The sequence below is a fragment of the Vulpes vulpes genome, chromosome 5, assembly GCF_048418805.1.
Source record: "Vulpes vulpes isolate BD-2025 chromosome 5, VulVul3, whole genome shotgun sequence".
Classification (NCBI taxonomy): domain Eukaryota; kingdom Metazoa; phylum Chordata; class Mammalia; order Carnivora; family Canidae; genus Vulpes; species Vulpes vulpes.
In genome coordinates this window covers 30,287,166-30,297,837 of record NC_132784.1, presented here as the reverse complement: position 1 = coordinate 30,297,837, position 10,672 = coordinate 30,287,166, and positions in this window count along the sequence as shown.

Sequence of the window (10,672 nt, the reverse complement as noted above, 5' to 3'; positions counted from 1 at the left end):
CAAGGAGGGTGAGAGGGTCCATCTTAAGAAGAAGTTCAGACCCAGAGGTTAAGAGCCTGACCAATCTAATCCTACAGCTGGTGAGAGGCAGGGTTTACATTCAGACCCAGTGTCCTGAATCAAATCCCATTCCCTTGGGCTGGGCTAGAGCAGAATGTGGAAGAAAATTCTTCTGAAACAATGGTTCCAACCCCCAGCCCACATGAATACAGCCGTGTGCCAGGGGCCTTGAGGGAAAGTATTCCTCCGCTTTCGAGCAGCTCTGGCCGGATTCGAGCACAGGGTCAGGGTGGACTCCGGCACCACAGGAGAGGCGGGGAACCTGCACAAGAGCTTGGATGCTTGGCACCCCCCTTCATTTGGTCTTAATCTGAAGAACGAAACAGGGAGTTTCACGTTTGTTTGTTTAATGCTGGGTGTTCCAAGATGCCACAGTATCATTTAAAATATCTGAATTTAGGACATAGATTGGCTCGTGTTTCTCCCAAACAGCAATATTTTTAGCATTAGCCATTCCCACGTAAATGCAAAATCTTCTTTGATAACAGATCAAAGCAAATCCCTCCTCCTAGGCTTCCTTGCCGGCTGCAAAATGACTGGGTTTGCATAAACCAGATTAGAGCCATGCAGAGCTGCTAGCAGCATTACAAATGCCTCCTGGCGTCAGCACCCAGGAGAACCCCCCCTACCACGTAGCAGCAAGAGTCTCCGCTCCACGGTGCTCAGACATTCAGGCCACCCACCACAGGGACGGAGACCTCAAACTGGACTGCAGTGTCCGAGGGGCCCTGCATGTCAAGGACAGGAACTTGCCTCGAGGCCAGTGGGCCTACAAGGATATAGGGGCTGGAAGGGCAAGCTCCAGGGCTGCTCCCTGAAAGTCCTACCTCGAAGTCAGATCCCATGAGGCCTGTGCAGCTGCCACACGCAGACAGCTCCACCTCACTGGGCAATCGGGCCAGAGCTGTTTGTGATCAAGGAAGTTCTTCCTTTTCACATGTGAGGTTGGGTCACACTCCCAGAGTCCTCACCATCTGCCTTAGCTCAGGCTGCTCTAACAAATTACCACGGACTGGGCCGTTGAAGTAACAAATACTTCTCACGGTTCTGGAGGCTGGAAGTCCAAGGTCACGGTGCTGGCAGTTTCTGGTGAGAGCCCTCTTCCTGTTTGCAGATGGCCTGCTTCTCATGGTCTCACATGCTGGAGAACAGAGAGAAAGAGCAAGCTCTTGTGTCTTTTTAAAAAATAAAAACACTAATCCCATTCACAAGGGCTCTACGGTCACTGCCACCCCTCGAGGGCCCTGCTCCCTCCTACCATCACTCTGGGGGTTGGGATTTCAACATATGGATTTGAGGGGCCATTCAGTCCATAGCATCATCTTGCTGTAGAGAAGGAGTTTGGGAGGAGCTGCTCACTCCTGGGGTCCTGGCCTACAGTGGCAGGTTGGGACAAGTCTTCCTTGTCCCTGTCACTCATGCTAGGTCTTGGTGAAGCCTTATTGACATTTCATACAGTGAGCTGGTTAGTTTTTTTTTTCTTCTTCTTTTTTTTTAATCTCATGGCTTCATTTTAACAAAGTTAAGAAAATACTTCTGTCATGGACTGAATTATGTCCTCTTCCAAAATACATAAGTTTTTTTTTTAAATTTTTATTTATTTATGATAGTCACAGAGAGAGAGAGAGAGGCAGAGACACAGGCGGAGGGAGAAGCAGGCTCCATGCACCGGAAGCCCGATGTGGGATTCGATCCCGGGTCTCCAGGATCGCGCCCTGGGCCAAAGGCAGGCGCCAAACCGCTGCGCCACCCAGGGATCCCCCAAAATACATAAGTTAATGTGCAAAGCCCCAGAGTCATAAATATGACTGTATTTGGAGATTGGGACTCTAAAGTAATCAAGTTAAAATTAGGACATTAGGGTGGGTCCCAATCCAGTATGACTGATGTCCTTCTACGAAACAATTAGGACACAGACAGGTACAGAAGGAGGACCACGTGAGGACACAGGGAGAGGATGGCCATCTGCAAGTCAAGGAGAGAGACCTCAGAAGTGGCCTTGCGACACCCTGATCCTAGATTTCTAGCCTCCAGGACTGTGAGACAGTTTCTGTCGCTTACGGTACCCAGGCTGTGATTGTTACAGCCGCCCTAGAGGATTAGCGCACCTTCCCTCCAGACCAACTGGTAGTATCATCTCCTGCCTCGGGTCTCCAGCCCTTTTTCTTGAAAGCACTGCTGATAATCTGTCCTCTGGATGCAGAGATGGCAGTGAGGCCATCAGCAGCAGGTGTGAGCTTGGAGTCTTTTCCCAAGTATGACCATGGAATCACCCACTCATGCTCTCTCTCTCTGGGCTCTTTCTAGGGCTGTGGAAACAACAAAGGCTTCCCAGGTGCTTCTCACTGGGGGGCATTTCATGGAGGGGAACTTCCAGGGGGAAAGGACCCCGCACAGATTCAACACGCCTCCTTGGTCCCCACATTTACCTTTCTAGGCAACCGACACACCAAATACTCACACCTCCATTTCCTCTCAGCATCGGTGGTTTAATCCAGTTGGGCCTTGCCTTCCTGAGTGTGTTTCCAACTACGTTGGCACAACACTGGGACATGTGGGTTGGCTGGATTGGCTGATGTGTCCTAGATAGCGTTAGTGCCTTGTCTCCTGCGGGCATGATGGACTCACACGGGGAAACTGATCGGACATTATGGATGATGGCAGTGACACACCGTCTTGCTTTCAGTCCTCTGTGGTATGTCTTGTGTTCATGCTACAGTATACGTGATAAGCACTGTGAACTCTTAGGAGAATAAGGGTTAACCGTACCACGAATGGTTGCACAGGGCAGGATACCTCTCCCCGCGGAAGTCTCCTGGGGCCTGGTGTTTTAGGCGTCCAGTCATGCCCTCTGCATTCCAGACAACTGTACTTACAGCTCCCATCTCCTTAGCGATCGCTGCTCCGTGGGTGCGCTCTTGCTGGGACTACCTGGGAGCGCCCCACTGGACCCAGCACAATTGATATTTCCTATAGGAATAAATTGTGCTCATGATTTCGATTCTTTTGTACTTATTAGCCATTTTAGTTTCAAAGTTGTTCTCCTTTTCCATCCTCACTGTAACCATCAGCATAGGTAAAGAATCAGACACATACCCAGTGGGATTAGCAAAGGCTTAGGCCGGGGTGCATAGAAAGTACTGGAGTTCCTACCCATCTGTATTTTTAATCTCATAATTGAGTGTAGGTTTCACCCACATCATTAACCTGTCATACAGTAGAGCGTGTGATGCAGTGTGTGTGTTCACAAGCCAACAAACAACACACAAGGCAGGTGCCTGCGGAAGACGTTCTCACTGAGGGGTTGGATTTCAGGAAGTTTGGAGACTGAGCCAAGACCAAGAATCAGCCGGTCTTGCCCGTCTGGGCCTCATTTCCTTCCTTGTGCAACAGGACGTGAGCAGGGCCCGGCCCGGGCGGCTCCCTCCCAGCTCCCGGCCCCTGCACAGCGTCTCCTCAGGGGCTCATCCCCTGGAGCAGGAGAGGCTCCCGCCTTGGACGCTGGGGCCTCAGGCCTCCGGAGTGGTGACATGCACGCGGCGCGGGGCCCGGGTTGCGGCCCGGAGAAGCCCACGTGCGGTCGCCCGGGGCCTGCGGAGGCCGCACAGTGAGCGCCCAATGCGTGTTGGCCGGATAGCGTGTGAGGTGCTCTGAAGACCGAGTCCCCAGCCTGGCCCGAGGGCGCACGTCCCGTCTGGCTGCTCGGCCACGGGAGCTGAGGCCTACGAGGCCCGCAGCGTGTGCCCATGTCTGCTCCTCTCAGGCGGGAAGGGGCAGGGCCGGAGAGGCTCTGACCTCACAGGAAGACGCAGCGGGAGCTCCTCAATCTTTTACCTGAGGGTCTGCTGATGTAGGGCATCCCCGGGGGGCGTCTGGGTGCCCTGCCCTGCTTCCGGCCGGTGGCGGCAGGACCCCGCCCCCTCCGTCCTGGCCCCCAGGGCTGTGGCCAGACCAGGGGATGACAGTGCTCCCGGGCTGGGGGTCTGGAGGAAGCGGGGCTGCTTGTCCTACCCCTCGGTCCACCTGGAGGTTGCTGGAAGGAGAGCAGCGGCAGCCGCAGAAACCTGGCCTGTAGTGACATCCAGAGGTCACGGAGAGAGCAGCGTGGGCAGGGGACCGCGGGAGGCTGGGACAGCTTAATGTTAACCGGGCTGGGTCCACAGTGGCATTTTCCGCTTGACATCACACGAGCCTTGGCCCAACCTTCCGGACGTTCCGAACCTTCTGGGCACGTTCCCAGGGTGCAGGCAGACGGAGCTCGGGCTGCTGAAGAGAAGGCCCCAAGGGGAAAGGGATCTGATCCAGAGCCGCAGACACAGGAGCCACCCACAGCCCAACCAGGGTCCACAGGGCTTCCCGCAGCTTCCAGAGGCCAAAGCGCATCAGAATCACCTGGGCTGGGCGGCTGGTTGCAGCCCCAGGTGTGGCAGCCCCACCTCAAGGGTTGTGACCTGGAGACCTGTGTGGGGGGAGGCTCTAGGAAATTGGCACGCGAGCTCCTCAGGTGATGCTGATGGACGGTCTGTGGGCCGCACTTTGGGGGAAGCTTTCCCAGCGCCCAGAATCACAGCGATGAGCGTCTGGATGGCGAAGCCTGTTAACGAAATAATTTCAGAGTACGGGGTCACTTTGGGGGAAGGCAGGTCTTTCCCCACCCAATTGTTCTAGAACTTTGGGTGGGGGGGATGTGGTTAAGGAAACAGCGTGCCAGGAACGAATGAAGGCGGAGATCGCAGTTTAGCGAGGGAGGCAGAGGATGCAAGGACCGGCCTTCCGGATCCTTCCAAGTGTGCCGCCTTCCTTTCCCCGCCTCTGTACCTCGGCTCGCTGTTGGGGGCCATGGGGCAGGGACCAGGGAACTGACTCCTTACAGAGGCCCGGCTGGCCAGCCTCCAGGAGGCCCCAGCGAGGCCTCGCTCCCGCCTCCCCTGACCCACCGGGCCCTCCAGCACCTTCTCACCGTCCCACCCACCCCAGGCTGCATGGCCCCCCACCTACCATTTTCTTCCCCAGGAGAAGCCTCAGGAAACACGCTTGGGGCTAGGACCTGGCCCCCTCGGCTCCGTCTCTACTGGCTGCCCCGTCAATGAGATGATGCCAAATGCTTTTGTAAAGCTCCACCTTGGCGGCCCAGGTCCTCAGACTCACTCCTCCCCTTTGGCCCAGAGCAGCCCAGCTCTCAGGTCCCTCCTTTGTTTCTGCTTCGTGCAAGACTTCCTTTGAAGACCGGCTTCTCATGGTTTGAAGAAAAAAAAATTTTCAACCACAAATTTAGTGTGTCTGCCCCATTTTTTGATAAGGAAGCCCAGAGCGTGAACTCTCAGCCTCTTAGTTTCCAGTTTTGATGTGCGCACTGGGTATTTTATTAAAGGGGCTCGTATTTTTTATCCGAGTTCTAAAGCGGAAGTAAAAGGATTGCAGTGAGACAGGTGGTTTTTTGAGAAAGCTGGACTCAAGTGGGTGACATGGGGGCAACCTGACACAAGGGTGAGTGGCGGGAAGCCAGGGGGCAGGTGCGCAGAGGTGGTGCTCCTCAGGGTCTTCTTCAGGACCTTCCTCCGGGCCTCCCTCAGGCCTCCCTCAGGGCCTCCCTCAGGGCCTCCCTCAGGCCTCCCTCAGGGCCTCCCTCAGGGCCTCCCTCAGGACCTTCCTCAGGACCTTCCTCAGGGTCTCCCTCAGGACCTCCCCCTCAGGGCCTTTCTCAGGGCCTCCCTCAGGACCTTCCCCTCAGGGCTTTCCTCAGGGCCTCCTTCAGGACTTTCCTCAGGGCCTCCCTCAGGACCTTCCTCAGGGCCTCCCTCAGGGCCTCCCTCAGGGTCTCCCTCAGGACCTCCCTCAGGGCCTTCTTCAGGGCCTCCCGTAGGGCCTCCCTCAGGGCCTTCCTCAGGGCCTCCCGCAGGACCTCCCCTTCAGGGCTTTTCTCAGGACCTCCCTCAGGACCTCCCTCAGGGCCACCCTCAGGAGCTCCCCCTCAGGGCCTTCCTCAGGGCCTCCTGCAGGACCTTCCTCAGGACCTCCCCCTCAGGGCCCTCCTCAGGCCTTCCTCAGGGCCTCCCTCAGGGCCTCCTGCAGGACCTCCCCCTCAGGGCCTTCCTCAGGGCCTCCCTCAGGGCCTTCCTCACATCCTGTCATGTGTCCCTTGAATCAGTCCAGGTAAGTCTCAGGAACTCTTTTTTTTTTTTTAGATTTTATTTGCAAGGGAGAGTGATGGGGGGCAGGGGGCGAGGGAGCCGCAGGTCCCCACTGAGCAGGGAGCCCATGGGGGGCCTGACCCCAGGCCCCGCATCATGACCTGAGCCCAGGCAGCACTTGAGCAACGAGCCGGCCGGGCACCCCCAGGAGTCCGCCCGCAGCGGCCCAGTGCCCCAGAACCAGCTGGTTCCTTCTCTTTTGCTCTTGAAGATCCGGAATCCTCCAGACCAGGATTTTAGACAAGCGAGCCGCTGTGCCCGCGTCTAAAGTGACCCACGCGGGACGCCATGCCCTTTGGAGATTTAGGGTAAAATTGGCTCAAAGTCCGGCTGCATGGCCTTCCTGCGGTGTCCTTGCCCGTGTCGTCCTGAGGGCCGGTGACTCGCCCGTCCTGGCCTCAGGCGGATGCAGGAGCCTTCCCGCCCGGCGTGGCCGTGGCCCCCTTCCTGAGTCCCGGCGGCCGGAGGGAGACACAGGAACCCCCTCTGCCCTGGCTGGACTCCCCCGGCCCCAGGGCGCCCCTCCGTCCGGGTGTGGACCCCGAGTGCGCCCCAGTGAACTCCTGCGCCCAACCTCCATCCCCCAGGGGCCTCCGGGAAACGCCGGGTCTGGCTGCCCCAGGCCGGCCAGCTGGGGCGGTGGGCGCCTTCCTGGTCCCCAGAGTCCGAGGGCCCAGCGCTCTCAGTGTTTTGCTTTAACGGCACCGCGGCCTACTGACAGAGCCACGGCCCAGAGGGGAGCGCGGCCCGGCTCGCGGCCTTGGTGGCTGAGCCCGGGAAGGCGTGGGTCACGGGGCGGCTGGTTTGGCTATGGCGCCGCGGGTGCCGGGCGGTAGGACTGGACCTCCCGGGCTCTCCAGGGCAGGAAGGCCCTCGCCTGGTCCCCCTCCCCGCCTCCCCGTGGGGCTGCGGCACCGCCCCGGGCCGTCTGCAGCGCCCCAGCTCCCTCGCCCCGAAAGCCCACATGGCCCATCCGGCCAGCCTGGGTATGTTGCCTGCTCGGGGCTGCGACTCCCTTTGCGCCTTGGGGGGCCGAGGAGGCCGGATCGAGGGCCGCGCCCGCCCAGGACAGGTGGCCCCCATCTCCCCTCCTGCAGGTGGCTGAGGGCATCACGGGCCGCCTGCCTGCATCTGCCTCCTGGCCGCCGGCCACTGGGCCAGGACTGGCGCACCCTGGGCTCTGCACTTGGGCAGCCGGGGTCGTCGTGGCACCTGTCCCTCCGTCCCTTGGTGTTGCTGCCAGAAATGCAGGAGGTGACGTGAGCACAGGGACCAAGGCCCGCACGGGCACACAGGGAGCACCACGTGGGCCCCCGGGCTCCTGCTCAGGCCTCGCTCTTCCTCCTCCGTGTGCTTCCCTCCTTCCTTCTCCGCTGCCACGACCCGGCGACCTGCTGGCTTCTCCTCCACCTGGCTGTCAGCTCGAGGATCGATCCGGAGGAGCGTCTTTCATCTGTACCTAGAGTTGGGGGGCTGCGGCGAGGACGGGGCCTGTCCCCCGGCGGCTCTCCGAGCCTGATTATTCCTGTGATGGCAAGACTGGCGACTGCCACCAGCTCCACTCACTTCAGGGTGCACATGGTCCCATCGTCGGAGGCTGGGAGCCGGGGCCGGCTCCATCCCACAGCCCGGGCAGAGGAGGCCCCGGGAGCAGGGCGTGAAGGTGGCAGAGACGCCCGCTGCTTGCCGCCTCTCCCAACCTTCCAGGCCCAGGCTCCCCGCACTACACGTGTTGAAAGAATAATCTTTTATTTTTTTAAAATTTTAAAAAGATTCTATTTATTCATTCATGAGAGATCCGGAGAGAGAGGCCGAGACCCAGGCAGAGGGAGAAGCAGCTCTGCATGGGGGCCGGAGGCCGGCCTCGATCCCAGGACCCCAGGGTCACGCCCAGAGCCCCAGGCTGACACTCGACCACTGAGCCCCCCAGGTGCTCAACGGAGCAGCCTCTTAGGGTGCCTGCTGCCCTTCCGTGCCCCCACCCCGTGCCTCTGACCGTGCCCTCTACTCTCCCACCTGGGGGCTCCTTGAACACCTGCTCGGCCCCTTTGTCCTGAAGCGCCTGGTCACTGAGCCTCCGGACCATCCCCCTCGTCGTCACGCTGCTCACCAGCCTTCTGATGCCCCCGCCTCCTGTCAGCTTAGTCGCTTCTGCTACTTCAGCAGACACGTGGGCACCGAACCTTCTGTCTTTGATTGTAAGCTTCTAGAAGGCAGACGCTGCGTCTGGCACAGCCACGTCCCGCAGAGGCTCCCGCGCAGTAGCCACAGGACGAGGGTTTTGCCACGTTAGGCCGCAGCCACCACCCCAGGCCCTTGTGGCTTCAGGCAACGGAGGTGGATTTCTTGCTCCTGTTTCCTGACCCTCGCAGGTCGGCTCCAGCTCTGCTGAGCTCTGCCGGCTCCGTTCTTCACGTCTCCCCCTGCGGGGTCCAGACCAAAGGACTCCTCCTCATCTAAAATGTGGATTTGTGGACACAGAAAACAGCAAGAAACAGGCCAGAAACACAGGGCAACTCCTGAGACTTCTTGGAGCAGGCGCGGTCACTTCTACTCACAACCCATCAGCCAGAACTAGTTCACAGCCAAGGGCGGAGAGGGAGGAAAACAGTGAAGTCCTTTTGTAGAAAGTGGGTTGTGGGGACGCCTGGGTGGCTCACGGCTCGGGGCGTGACCCTGGGGTCCCGGGATTGAGTCTCACTCGGGCTCCTGCAGGGAGCCTGCTGCTCCCTCTGCCTGGGTCTCAGCCTCTCTCTGTGTCTCTCATGAATAACTAAATAAAGTCTTTAAAGGAAAAATAAAGTGGGTTGGGAGCAACTGGGGAAAATGATACAGTATTCCACGAGACCACTAAACGTACCGTTTAAGGGAAACTTGACAGGGGGACGATTACAGGTATTGCGGGGAAGGGTCACGGTGTCCACGTTTCTACACCATGAGGGGTCCGTGTTCAGGTGTGACTCCAATCAGAATATACCTGATTCTGCCCGTGAGAAGGGGCATAAGGTATTCGCTCCTCCTGGTGCTGTGAATGTTTATCTATCTCCATGGGGGAAACACACCAACCATCAGGGAGTTCAGGCCTTAGTGATGGGGAAACTACAGAACTCACAACACCCGGGCCAGGTTTTTCAGAGCTTGATGGAGGAAATGGAAGCATTTTGGAGGAAACCATCGAAAATTCATGCTCAATGACCATGTTTTGTGCAAAGGCTGAGCCTCAGCACCAAGAATCTGTAGCAAGAGGCAGCAGATGACCATGGAAAAGAACGACGCGGGAAACCCAAAACTGGCCTCGATCTGACCCGAGCCGTGCCTTCAGCGAGGCAGATTAAGAGTTGTCATTTCCCCAAAGAAACAGAACCAGAAACAATCCTTGAGGTTCTCTGGTGTTAAGCTCAAAGAATGAAACTTCCTTGTTCCCACCACAGTGTTGGTTTAGTCTGAGTTCTCGGAGTTGGTTTCCGAGACTTAACCGCGGCATCGTTACGTATCTGGCCCAAGTGAGACCTACTTTCCTCGTAGATTCCTGGGAACCAGAGTGGGCAAAACAAGGTGAATGGCCCTTCAATCCAGAATTTGGTCTTCCTGAGGCTCGTTCACATCTGGGTATGACAAGTGCCACCGGCCCCCGGTACGCATATGCTCAGTGAGGAAATTCATTCTTCCTGCAACAGATTGGGCTCGATGCCAATTACTGAGAAGAATGAACAGCCCCCAGTGGGACTGAAGCTAGTTAACGAATTCCATCATTCTGTCAAGGACACGAACTGCTTGTTATAGGGCACGATTTAAAAACCCAGAGGTTAGTGTCCCCCTTTATTAGCATGGGCTAGTTCTGAGCGATCCATGATACAACGCAGCCTCTAAATTGGCTCCAACAACAAATCCAACTACACCAAACCCACTGTGATGTTTTACAATTTCACTGAAGATTTTCAGAGGCGTTGGGGGGCAGGGAGCTTAAAGAAGTCTCTTCTCCTAAAATCTCTTTCTGATTCTCTTGTGGGAAACGGGGTGGGTTGGAGGGCCAGGAAACTGCCTATTTCTTTGTCCTTCTTCCACGACCCCCAATACCTCTCTCTTCAGGAGGCTCCCTTCTGCCCTGCAACCTGGCCAGGGAGGCTCCCTTTTACCCCACAAAGGGTAAGTTATCACAGCGTCTTTCCCTCAAATCCAACCTCCTCCCTCCAGAAACCTTCAAATCACAGCTATCAAGGAGATATTTTCTCCAGATCATTAGGAACTGTGCAAGTGTATTTCCTGTGCGAGGTTGGATCCTGTTATGTACCCACTTACTAAAGCTGAGAAGTGTGTTTCACGTGCCTGAAACTCCTCTTCCGTCTGGAAAACAGGCTGAGGAAATGTTGACAGTTTGGCTTGATGGACACGCCTGCCTGAACTCCTATCCGGGGGCTGCC